The following is a 12,446-nucleotide window of genomic DNA, read 5'->3' on the forward strand; positions in this document are numbered from 1 at the left end:
TTTGTTGAGAAATATTAATGGTGTTCTTGTTGCCCTGTTGTGGATATCACTGATTGATTTGTGTTGCCCTTATTGTTATTTGTTTTCTATTATTCTGTATACTATGTAGCACAGGTTATTAGACTAGTGAGTGTCTTGACTATACCTCGTCTCTACTCTACTGAGGTTAGTCTTGATACTTACTGGGTACCGACTGTGGTGTACTCATACTACACTTCTACATATTTTTGTGCAGAGCCAGGTATTGAAGATATCGGACTAGGACAGAGTTAGAGTGGGATCGCAAGGATTCAATGTCACGACCCAAAATCCATTAAAGGTCGTGATGGCGCCGGACACCACTGTCATGCAAGCCAACACTAAATAGTTAATTAAATTCTCATTATAATATTCTTTTTTTTGAAATCATAAATTTTCTTGAAATTAACTAGTAAAAAAGCAAACTTTACAGAATAATAATAATGTTTTCCAATTTCAATACTGAGTATTTCATAATCCTCCCAGAACCCGGTGTCACAAGTACATGAGCATTTACTAGGAAATAAAATAAAATACAATAATTGTCCGGAATACAAATTTGGAAAGAAAAGAAAATACAAGTACTCTGAAGGAGACTCTGCTGGTTGCGGGTCGTAATAGGGAATGCAGCTCACCTAAGTCCCCGCATTAACCACGCCGCTGCGCCCACAATGCCACTAATATATAGGTGCCTGCACAACAAAAAACAATGTGCAGCAAGTGTAGTATGAGTACATAAATCAACCTGTACCCAGTAAGTATCTCGCCTAACCTCGAAGAAGTAGTAACGAGGGGTCGACTTGGACACTTACTATGGCCAACAATAATATAATGATAATATGATAAATTATGGATTTTATAAGGCAACTGTAAACTCAGTAACATGAAGCAGGTAAATAATTCTTTTGTTAATAGGGGATTTCCAAATTTATTTTCATCTTTTAACAATTTATCTCTCCGGCCAGTGAGGCCATATCAATTATCAATAATTTCAAAACAATCAATTATGTCATGCGCAAATCATGCCAAGGTCGTACGGCCCGATCCAACATAATATTAAACCGTGCACTGCCGGGGATCGAACGGCGCGAACCGTGCACTTCCGTAACCGGCTCCAATGCCTCTTTACTCCTCAAACCAATGCATAACGCTCCAAAACTAGTCAAATAAATGTGCAAACCCATAAATATATACTCTAATACTTATTATAATTCAATTTACAACAATTTCCATCTTCGCTCAAAGAGTCGATAAAATCGCCCTCGGGCCCACGTGCCCGGATTCCGAAACTTTTCGAAGATAAACATTTCCCATAGCATTACGAACTCAAATATCTAATTTATTCTCAATCTCATGGCCAAATTCGTGGTCAAAATACAAAACTACCAATTTCTAGGTTTTTCTTCAAAATCCCAAATTTCTACTTATTTCCATTAATTTTCACGCCTAAATTCGTATATAAACCAAGTATTTAACTTGTAATAGGTAGGAATCACTTACCTTGACATAGATGATGAAGATGGAGCTCCACAATCGCTCCTAGGTCGGCTCCCATGGAGGAAATGAGATGAAATGAGCCAAACCCATTTTTCCAAACTTATACACTGCCCAGGCGACCCTTCTTCGCGTTCGCGAGCCCCCCATCGCGTTCGCGATGAACAAAATTCTCAAAAGCCATTTTCAAACTCTTCTCAGACATCCTCTAGTATAATGGTCATAACGTTTTGTACAAAACTCCAAATCACAAATGGTTTGACTTTATGGAAACTAGACATCAAGGACTATAACTTTTATATGTTGATCATCTCCCAATTCATTGTAGATTGCGAGATATAAGCTTCCAAAGTTAGCCTTATGTATCAGAGATTTCCAAATACTTCTCGGACAGTCTGTAGTGTAGCCATCATAACCTTTTGTACACAACTCCAAATGAGAAATAGTTTACCTTTCTAAACACTAGACACCAAGGGCTACAACTTTTAGTTTCGGATTATCTCCAGATTCGTTATAGATTGAGAGATATAAGCTTCCGAAGTTAGACGACGGACATAAAAAATTCCTTCTTCGCGAACGCGAAGAACAAAGTCCCAGCAGCAAAATCTTTCTTCGCGAACGCAAGAGGCTCCTTGCGAACGCGAAGAACAGCACCAGAACCAGCAACATCAAAACACCCAAACTTGGTCCGAAACCTCCCCGAGTTACACTCGAGGCCCCCGGGACCCCGTCCAATCGTACCAACCAGTCCCAATACATAACACGAACCTGCTCGAGGCCTTAAATCACATCAAACAACTTCAAAACCACGAATCGCACCCTAATTCAAGCTTTATGAACTTTAGAACTTCAAACTTCTACATTCGACGCTGAAACCTATCAAATCAAATTCGATTGACCTTTAAATTTGCACACAAGTCGTAATTGACATTACGGACCTACCCCAACTTCCGAAATCAGAATCCGACCCCGATATCAAAAAGTCCACTCTCGCTCAAACTTCTTAAAAACCTTTAAATTTCTAACTTTCGCCAAATGACTCCGAAATTACCTACGGACCTCCAAATTAACATCCGGATGTACTAAGACCAGAATCACCATACGTAGCTATTCCCAGACTCAGAATCTCAAATGGACATCGATAACATTGAAATACACTTCAACCCAAATTTATGAAATCCTTCCCAAAATGCCAACTTCCACAATAGGCGCCGAAACGCTCCCGGGTCATCCGAAACCCGATCCGGACATACGCCCAAGTCTGAAATCATCATATGAACCTGTTGGAACCTTCAAATCCCAATTCCAAGGTCGTTGACTCAAAAGTCAAAATTTGGTCAACTCTTCTAACTTAAAGCTTCCAAATTTAGAATTTTCTTTCCAAACCAACTCCGAACTTCCCGAAATTAAATTCCGACCACATGTACAAGTCATAACACCTGAAGTGAAGCTACTTAAGGCCTCAAACCGCCAAATAACGCGCCAGGGCTCAAAACGACCGGTCGGGTCGTTACATTCTCTCCCACTTAAACATACGTTCGTCCTCGAACATGCTAAGGACTGTTCCGGAGTTGTCCAAAATCACTGTTTAACTCCTCGTGCACCTACCTATGCCACCACAACTCAGTTGAGCACAGTAGCTCTAGCTAGACTGAAAACTCTCCCTATAACCTTAGTTGACAATCTTTAGAAAAACCAAGTTCCCACTTTTGAATTCCTTTACAAGACCTGACTCTAAAACACGAACACTGTACCAATCACCACGCACTGTACCAAAACATGATTGTGCACTCATGCTGAAATCACCCCATGCACTACATATGTCAGTTGCCCATAATAACATCCTCCGAGCCCTATAACTTTAAATTTTTTTACGAATATATAGCCTATAATACACCCCATAACACATATAAGCCCTACTCCAATACTCGAAATACTGCCACGACGAAAGAGATGCGTAGAAAGTCATAACCACTTGCCGAATTAACAAATCATGGAGTCTCTCCTCCTGACAAGGACCATTACCTCATTTTGAATTGAATAGTGATATTTGTTCTTTAATATACCTTATATAAATTTGATTGTGCTGATTTCAGGTCCAATCGTCTCGTCTCACCCAATATAAGCTACACATGCAATAAGCCGCCTCAAACACTGACCAAGATCTCGTATGACGCCAACAATGCACCAACAAGCTACAAACTCGAATGCGATACATAAGTAAAAATGAACCCTGGAAAGAACTACTCAACCCGCGTAACTAATTTAACAACTGAAAAGATGTCATGAATCTTTCTCAGCAAATGCGGGACAAAACACACAAGAATAGATATAGGGAACTGTGCTCAACGTCATGCTATTGCGGCGTGCAACCCAATTCACCTATGATACCCGTGGCGGCATGCCATCCGATCCACACTTAATAATCTAAGGAAAATACACCTCGAACCGTAACACTTATACTCACGAAATGCCCGAATATCAACCATAAGCACGCCAAGTGCATAATACAAATCCTGGGGAGACGAATAGCGCCCTACGCTGCAAAACTCAAGCACAAGTAAGGTGCAATAAATGTCCTGTATCTTGAGAGCCTTTCTACTCTCACAATACCACAATTTACACGGGATCTCAAAACGAGTGCGAATAATCAAACCATCTCATAACCCACATAGCACAATAGAGACTACACGAAAAGGCCGACAACAGAAATATCGTCCATGGCCCGAAGACCCCTTCGAAAACAATGCTATGTTGAAATGAACACATTCATCCCGATATAGAGCCCATATTCACATTTAGATCCATCCACGGACCTCAAGCCGATTCTGATCGTACCGCACTGGTCTAATAACCCTTCAAGGACCCACTATGACCTACTCACGACACATAAGAACAACCATCAATCCGGAACAAACTTTCACAGTCCACAACCAAATAAATCGAGCGCCCTTCAGGCATAAATTCTCACATTAGCGATAGTGCCACAATCTCCATACTTGGTTTTCCATCCTTAATCAATTAAGTGAATACATGTCACACTTATACCATCTTCCCGTGGGATATGCTCCCACAACCTTCCGCGCCAGATAACAAGTCTGTACATCCATACCATCGGCCATACTAATGTTGTAAAGTGAATCAAGAACCCGCAAATCAATGCACAAAGCCTCTTACATATGACACCAATCTTAGGTGACGCTGAAGATAATACCAACTTGCTTTAAACATCTAAATTTTCTTCCCTACTCACCCGAGCTCGTGACGTTCTTATCAAAACTGAACCGCATCCTTGACCTTTAACTTCCAGTTTCCATGCCGCTCACTGCACCTATCATGCTGCTACGCGATAATACACGTATTCACTATAACCCTTGAACTACTAGTGGAATAAGTCACTCCATTGGCTAGAAACCTTTCACTTAGCTCATTTCCGAAGAACCAATGCAATACGCAACTAAATTCCCAGACCGCGAAGATATACCATCCTCAAGTCGCAATTTAAACTGCCATGACTTTTTCGGAATCCGTTTACACAACAAGACCGTTTGAATTAAATACCTCCCGAATCAATCAAGTTATGGTGGCTGTCAAGCCTACGAGTACAACTACAAACCATATGTATAACTTCACGCTAAAGGAACTGATCACTTCCACAATCATGTTGATTCAACCGTTACTAACCGACCCAATTCCTTTAAATTTACTCTTGACTTACCTTGGAAATACTAGCAGCTCCAATCAAAGCACAATGAACTAAATCCTCCCTCGACTCATCCTAAGTGACCCAAATAGTGAGACTACATCGTATCAATACCCATAAATCACCGCATGCCTTCATCATACGCACAATGGCGTCTCCAACTGGTATACCCCTACCACAACACTTCCCAAAATTTCGGAATTATTTCTTACTTTTCTCCAATACTGCACCGCTTACCCGGTAATAACATAGAACACTTCAAGTCCCGTTAGCAATCCGCTGTAGAACTCGATCCTCAACCATACAACAGACCCGAATCTTTAAGTACCAGACTTAATTTCTTGAACTCATTGAACCGTTGTTAAGAGTCACCCACTCTGACCTGGTCTCGAATATAACCAAACTTCATTACCCTGCTAGTATATGAAACCCTCACAAAGAAGCAATCGGCTGAATCTGCACATTACCTCCACAAGAAGCATGACTCTGAGTCTTCCAAAAACATGCACCTGAATCGATAAGACGAAATATAGCACATATTTATCAATTTCTCTGCTTGAATTACCCCCGATGTTCCCCTTTTATTAGGTACAAATAATCCACCAATGCGCCGATAACCAAAGGTTGCACAAGCCAACAACACACGATCCAATCGTAGACGGTGGGGCTCCCTCACTTAGCTTTAATATACTATTACATAATATAGAGCCCACAACGATTCCTCTTTTTCATTTACCATGACCCCGCACCGTTAATCGCCAAATTTCTTGAAGCCTTTCGTTAAATCCCTTCATGAACATTCTGAATCATCAGCCACGATCTCATATCCGACCTCTTTCCACGACGTTGTATAGGTCTGTTCCTTCCTCATTAACATCAACTGAGAGTTCAACAATATCATCCAAACTCCAGTCATATCGCAGTTGAAACAATAGTCAAATCGTCACACCCTTCTTCATTCCAAGCAAACTCCTTTCTGCCATATTCACTCTTTCTCAGTGTAGTAGCCAATATTCCGAATTAGTCCGTAGACCTAGTCACTGTCCACCATGAATCCCAAATCACTTTAAACTTTCCTCAAGGCATGTAAATATCCTACCACAGAACCCATATGATACTCTGCCACTCTCCCACTTTGGTCGATCCCTCTCCTTTAAGCAAACACTCGACTTCTGCTCCTCACACTTGGACTTCTAGGAACCTAGCCACCACAAGACACCTCTAACATTCCTTTCTCATCCTTCACTACCCAGTCGTTGCCTTAACTCAAAATCTGTGTCTGGAGCACTTGAACCGATAGATCACTACCAACTTTAAACCTCTCCGAAGATCATCCTTCTCAAGCCATCAACACTAGGAACACCGATTCGATCCTGAACCACTGCACATTGCTATGTCTGTTGCACACTGCTATCTAACAACCGTCCCTCAAGCACCATTTCACAACACCCTGCTTCGAAGGCAAAATCAAAGAAGATCATAACACCGGCGAACCGTAATGCGTTCAAATAAGGACGACGATGCCGCATCACCATGAAGATTCCACCACGCTTGAAAATACCAAGTGTCGTTACTCCATCAACCCAAACCTGAACATTCATAGTCACATTGCCTTTCCTTCGCTGGAATTAAATATTGAACCTCTAAATCACGTATTGAGAAAAATCTTATTTCAATTCATTCACTACTTCGACGCATAGGCAAGCACCCTACTATTACATCAATACTGTGCGATAACAATTCATGAACATCATAGCAATTGGTGCATATCCTCAAAACCATCAGAAATACAGCTACTGAGCTGAGATGACAGAACATCCTTCCACAAGGCGACGATATTAGCCCAATCGAATACGCAGGGAGAAACATCCTGCACCACCTCTGCAGTACCATACAAATTCCCCGATTCCCATTTGATAACAAACGTTTCACGTCGCACAAGATTGAATAGGAAAGAAACAAAGGCATAAGCCTCAAAGGAATCGAATCGCACGATAAGGAATCAAGAAGGGAAGTGCTCCTAACAGCCCTGTAGCCTCTTAAAGATAAGTACAGACGTCTCCATACCTATTCGCAAGACTCTACTAGACTTGCTCATGACTCGTGAGACCTAAGTAAACCTAGTGCTCTGATACCATGTAGTTACGACCCAAAATCCATTAAAGGTCGTGATGGCGCCGGACACTACTGTCAGGCAAGCCAACACTAAATAGTTAATTAAATTCGCATTTTAATATTTTTTTTTGAAATCATAAATTCCTTCAACTTCACTAGTGGATGGTAAACACCCTCCACTTCCAACCAAGAGGTTGTGAGTTCGAGTCACCCCAAGAGCAAGGTGGGGAGTTCTTGGAGGGAAGGATGCCGAAGGTCTATTGGAAACAGCATCTCTACTCCAGGGTAGGGGTAAGGTCTGCGTACACACTACCTTCCCCAGATCCCACTAGTGGGATTATACTGGAATGTTGTTATTGTAACTAGTAAAAAAGTGAACTTTACAGAATAATAATAATGTTTTCCAATTTCAAAACTGAGTATTCCATAATCCTCCCAGAACCCGGTGTCACAAGTACATGAGCATTTACTAGGAAATAAAATAAAATACAATAACTATCCGGAATACAAATTTGGACAGAAAAGAAAATACAAGTACTCTGAAGGAGACTCTGCTGGCTGCGGGTCATAATATGGAATGCAACTCACCTAAGTCCCCGCATTAACCATGTCGATGCGCCCACAAGGCCACTAATAAATAGGTGCCTGCAGAACAAAATAATATGCAGCAAGTGTAGTATGAGTACGTAAATCAACGTGTACCCAGTAAGCATCCCGCCTAACCTCGAAGAAGTAGTGACGAGGGGTCGACTTGGACACTTACCATGGCCAACAATAATATACCGATAATATGATAAATTATGGATTTTATAAGGCAACTGTAAACTCAGTAACATGAAGCAGGTAAATAATTCTTTTGTTAATAGGGGATTTCCAAAATTATTTTCATCTTTTAACAATTTATCTCTCTGGCCAGTGAGGCCATATCAATTATCAATAATTCCAAAACAATCAATTATGTCATGCGCAAATTATGCCGAGGTCGTACGGCCCGATCCAACATAATATTAAACCATGCACTGCCGGAGGGTCGAACGGCGCGAACCATAGATGCATCTATTTAATCTACCGAGGCGTTCGGCCCGTTCCATAAAAGATAAACACATTCAAACAACCAAATCAAGGATTTATTTAGGTTTGATGTTCAAAGAAATATCAATTCTCATTAACGGTCAAGTGACCCGTCCGAAACCTAAGTAGGTGAAGTTTAACCTTTTGAAATTCCTTTATCAAGTTCCAATATGTTTTAAACGGTTAAATTAATAAGTAGGATGCAAGCATCGCAAATATAACGTGATTTGGGTCCTAGACTACCCGGACATAAGCATAATAGTAGCTACGCACGGACTCTCGTCACTTCATACGTACGTAGCCCCCACAAATAGAAGGTTAGAAGCATTATTTCACCTATGAGGTAAATTCCCTCTTACAAGGTTAGAAAGGAGGCTTACCTCGCTCCAAAATTCCGTAACCGGCTCCAAAGCCTCTTAACTCCTCAAACCGATGCACAACGCTCCAAAACTAGTCAAATAAATATGCAAACCCATAAATATATATACTCTAATACTTATTATAATTCAATTTACAACAATTTCCATCTTCGCTCGAAAAGTCGATAAAATCACTCTCGGGCCCACGTGCCCGGATTTTGAAAATTTTCGAAGATAAACATTTTCCATAGCATTACGAACTCAAATATCTGATTTATTCTCAATCCCATGGCCAAATTCGTGGTCAAAATACAAAACTACCAATTTCTAGGTTTTTCTTCAAAATCCCAAATGTCTACTTATTTCCATTAATTTTCACGCCTAAATTCGTATATAAACCAAGTATTTAACTTGCAATAGGTAGGAATCACTTACCTTGACATAGATGATGAAGATGGAGCTCCAAAATTGCTCCTAGGTCGGCTCCCATGGAGGAAATGAGATGAAATGAGCCAAACCCATTTTTCCAAACTTATACACTACCCAGGCGACCCTTCTTCGCGTTCGCGAGCCCCCCATCGCGTTCGCGATGAACAAAATTCTCAAAAGCCATTTTCAAACTCTTCTCAGACATCCTCTAGTATAATGGTCATAACGTTTTGTACAAAACTCCAAATCACAAATGGTTTGACATTTGCGAACTTCGCATTTGCGAAGCTCAGGTCGCAATTGCGACATCTGCAGCTGAGTAAAAGGGACTTACACGGGATATTTCATCCATTTTTCATATTTTCAAAACCCTAAACCTTAAGAGGCGATTTTTCAAAGACCAAGTCTTCCCCAAATCATAGGTAAGTGATTCCTAACTCTTTTCTTTCAATATTTTACATCTTATAATAAGATTTCAACCTAGAATCTGGAATTTTTATGGTGAAATTAGGATTTTTGGGTAGAACTTAGTAATTTCAAAATTTGAGGATTTAGACCTCAATTTGAGGTCGGATTCCAAAACTAATTATATATTCGGGCTCGGGGGTGAATGGGTAAATGGAATTTGGTCCGAACCTCGGGTTTTAACCAAGCGGGCCCGGGGTCGACTTTTGACTTTTTGGAGGAAAATTTAGGAAATCTAAATTTATGCAATGTAATTGATTCCTTTAGCAAAATTTGATATTATTGAGTCATTTTTTAATAGATACGAGTGGTTTGGAGGTGAATTCCAAAGGAAAAGCTGTGATTGAGAATTAAATGGCCTTCGGAGCAAGATAAGTGTTGTGTCTAACCCTGACTTGAGGAAATTAGGAACTTTAGATTACTTGCTAAGTGAAATTCATGTGAGCGGAGTATATGTGAGGTGACGAGTACTTATGCGCCGCCAATTTACCTATTTTTTCCATGTTTCTCAGTTTTTCTTATATTGTCTCATTTCTATGCCTAATTGCTATGTGTTATACTAGTGTTGTTCAATTTATCGTTCTTATCATGTTTACGAATTTTTTGGTGATAATTGAGTTTTTATTTCAAAGTTGAGATTGATGTTATGGAACCAAATGTTGAAGTAAGGTTTATAATTGTTATTCTATCTCTGTATTGTTATTTCTGCATTGCATTATGGTAAGGGAGAGTGTTAATGCACGAAGGGTGATGCCGTGCCATATTGTGAGTGTTAATGCACGAAGGGTGATGCCGTGCCATATTGTGAATGTTAATGCACGAAGGGTGATGTCGTGCCATATTGTGAGTGTTAATGCACGAAGGGTGATGCCATGCCATGATATGAGAGTTAATGCACAAAGGGTGATGTCGTGCCATTTTTATTAATTTTATGGCGAGATTGAGAGTAAAAGCATGAAGGGTGATGCCGTGCATTTTTCCTTTACTGTTTTCACGATTCCTGTTGATTCATGGTATATTGACTGCTCCGGTTATCATTCTACTGTAGTTCTTTATCTCGTATTTCCCTCAGTATGTTCCCCTCCCGACATTTCCTGTTTAGTTCTTCATTTCTGTTATTTGTATATACACTGTTTAATTGTACAAGTTGATTTGTAGGTGCCTTGCCTTAGCCTCGTCACTACTTCGTCGAGGTTAGGCTCGACACTTACCAGTACATGGGGTCGGTTGTACTGATACTGCACTCTGCACTTTTTATGCAGATTTTGATACCGGCTCGGGTTGATCGAGATTTTTCTATTGGTCCGCTGTCCGGAGATTCAAGGTAGATCTGTTGGCGTTCACAGACCTTGAAGTCCCCGTCTATCTTTTGTGTTCTACTGTTTCTTTCATTCAGACAGTTGTATTTATTTCAGACTATTACTTGTAGTAAACTCTAGAATGCTCGTGAATTTTGACTCCAGATCCGGGTGATAGTAATGAATACAGTTTTATGATATTCCACACTTATTATATTTTATCTTAGTTAATTATTGTTTATCACTGAATGGAAATAAGGAATTGGTTTAATGATTCTCTAACGTTACGCGCCATCACGGTCCCGTCGGTGGAAAATTCCGGGCCGTGACAGATATTTCTTGGAATTACGAATTTTCCGTCTCAAATAATTAATTAAACAAGCTTAAGAAGGAGTGTTAGTATAATTATCAAAATTTGGATTTAATGAAGGCGTTGCCTTATGCTGATTAGTTTTCTATCGCTGTTGATTGTTTTTAAGGTTTTATACACATTGTGTGGAGCCTTGGGCTATTTGTTGTGAAATTAATTGATTTTGTTATATCTTTGGAATTGATTGTTGTCATTGGGCAAATCGTGATATGAATTGATTTTGTTATGTTGCCGTGAGAATATTCCGTGTAAATTGTTGTGCTATTTCAGTTATTATTTTGAGAATATAAGGGTGGAATTCCACTGTTGATATAATGTGGGTATAAGGGTGGCATTTTACTGTTGTTGTGTGTGTTGGGATATTGTCTGGACGGAGCGATAAGTGTGGCTATAGGAGAGATAAGGGTGGCTATAGGAGCGATAAAGGTGGCTATAGGAGAGAAAAGGGTGGCTATAGAAGCAATAAGAGTGGCTATTGATATTGTCAGGGCTGAGGGATAAGGGAGGCTATTATAGGAGTGATAAGGGTGGCTATAGGAGAGATAAGGGTGGCTACTGTCAGGGATGATATGTGATGATGTGGAGTGGTTGGATTGGTGATTTTTATGTGATGTTGTGATTTTTCTTGTGTTTATTTTTATATCTTGTGCAATTTGTCTTGTTGTTAGTAAATTGATAATAGTCTGATTTATGTTGAAATTGGGAGCATGTGGCTATTACCAGGCAGATTATGAAAAGAAATGTGGGCACGAGGTGCCGTGAGTAAATAATGATGATGTTGGCACGTGAATTGTCCGTGTAGTTGAGATATGAAACGTGGGCACGAAGTGCCGGGGAAAATATGATGGTTTTATTATTGGCACGTGAATTGTCTGTGCAGATGTGATATGAAAAGTGGGCACGAGGTGCTGGGAAAATATGATGATTTGATTATGGGCACGGAATGCCGTAAAAATATGAAAGTGAGTTGAGACCCTTGTTTACGAAAAATATGAAATTGGGTTGAGACTCGTACTTTATGATTTTGAAATGAGGTGTCACCGGGTGACTTATATTTGAAAGATATTTATTTGAGGAAGTTATATTTGAAAGAGATTTGTTGAAAGAATTATATTTGAAAGATA

Source organism: Nicotiana tomentosiformis, chromosome 2, assembly GCF_000390325.3.
Source record: "Nicotiana tomentosiformis chromosome 2, ASM39032v3, whole genome shotgun sequence".
NCBI classification, from domain to species: Eukaryota; Viridiplantae; Streptophyta; class Magnoliopsida; order Solanales; family Solanaceae; genus Nicotiana; species Nicotiana tomentosiformis.